At 38.7% G+C, this 1,569-nt stretch overlaps 1 pseudogene; it reads left to right on the top strand.

The window, feature by feature from the left end:
• The first annotated feature begins 1,014 nt into the window (after positions 1-1,014).
• Positions 1,015-1,134, top strand: LOC129893701 (5S ribosomal RNA; annotated as a pseudogene).
• Positions 1,135-1,569: the final 435 nt, after the last annotated feature.

A 1,569-nucleotide genomic window follows, 5' to 3' on the forward strand; every position in this document is an offset into this window, starting at 1 on the left:
TCATTACTCCTTTCACGGGCGACACCTTCAAAAACACCCAATCGCTCACTTGCAATTCCAAAGGTCGACGACGATTATCTGCATATAACTTCTGTCGACTTTGGGTAGCTGATAATCTCTCTTAAATAAGATTTACCTTCCCCGCAACTTATTGGAACATGTCGGGGTCTATTAGTCATGTTTTGCCAATATCAAACTAACCAATGGCGGCATATACTTTCTGCCATACAAAGTCTTATACGGGGCCATCTAGAGACTAGAATGATAGTTAATATCGTAAGTAATCTTGACAGGTAGTGGGCAATTGTTCGAGCTACCATTGGAGTCAACCATATATGCCCTCAATATATCTTCTATCATTTATCTAGTAAACTTAGTCTATTCACCGGTCTGAGGGTAGAATAGTGTATGAATACCTATCTATCTTCCTAATCTCTTTGTGGGCTGATCTTCAATAGTTATCTGTAACTCGGGCTCCTTCATCTGAGACAATAGTTATGGAAACTCCATAAATTTTCACCATTCTCTTGATCTATAATTTCTCACCTTCTCTGCTGAGCAGGTAGTCTTTGATTGAAGAAGCATGGGCTGATATTGTTAAACTGCGGATGATATTCCATATAAAATCATACATCCATGGAGTACCAAATGAGTCTCGTCCAAGGTCGTATTATGGAATATTCGACCTCGTGTGTTACTTCTCGCCTTCTTTAGATGACATCAACTGGTACCCTTACCTTTTGGGCTTTGCTTTTTTTTTTGCCCCTCAGAGTTGGATACCAAGCGGTGTCAAAATTCCCTCACACAATGGCCTATATGACCGTTCCTTGATTTTCCTATCATTAACTGGTATTATGTTGAAGAACCGTGGTGTATAAGTGCGCCATTTGTTAGTAATTAGCTAATCCTACTTGTTTTTCTTAAGCCCTTTTACAATACCCTTAACGTAACTTATAAAACTCTAGGTACATAATCTCGTATTGTTGCTTCGCCGCTAATTCATATTCTTCCATCTCGTGCGATTATACCAGCACTAATGCAATAGATCCCATCAGAATTTCGAAGTTAAGTGTGCTTAGGCGAGAGTAGTACTAGGATGGGTGACCCTCTCAGGAAGTCCTCGTGTATCATTTCATTGCAATCCTTTCAATAATGTGCAAGGCACTCATCTTAGCCCAAGATTTACCTTAGCGTCATCTCTCTAGTCTTCATGTTTTGCCTTGTCCTTTCCTCCTTTATCTTTCAACTAGTATCGGGGCAGATCTTTAGTTCCACCATGACCATGTCATTTTTGGTCATTTGATTTCACTTCTCTTTGTATCTATCTGTAATGTCTCCAAAATATCATAACTCCTTTTCATCATGTACTCCTCCGCTTGGTCTTATGCTATATTTATATATATATATATATATATTCGTAGATTGCACAACTACTTTTATACAACCGGTATGAGGTAGACATATTCTTTTCATTTCCTAGTCTATCTCGCTTTACATATCACTTTTACACTAGAACTTGTTCACTCTAATGTTATTCTGTCCTACCCCTTTCTTTCCCTTCCTTTGGGT

Source organism: Solanum dulcamara, chromosome 6 (genome assembly GCF_947179165.1).
Source record: "Solanum dulcamara chromosome 6, daSolDulc1.2, whole genome shotgun sequence".
Lineage (NCBI taxonomy): Eukaryota > Viridiplantae > Streptophyta > Magnoliopsida > Solanales > Solanaceae > Solanum > Solanum dulcamara.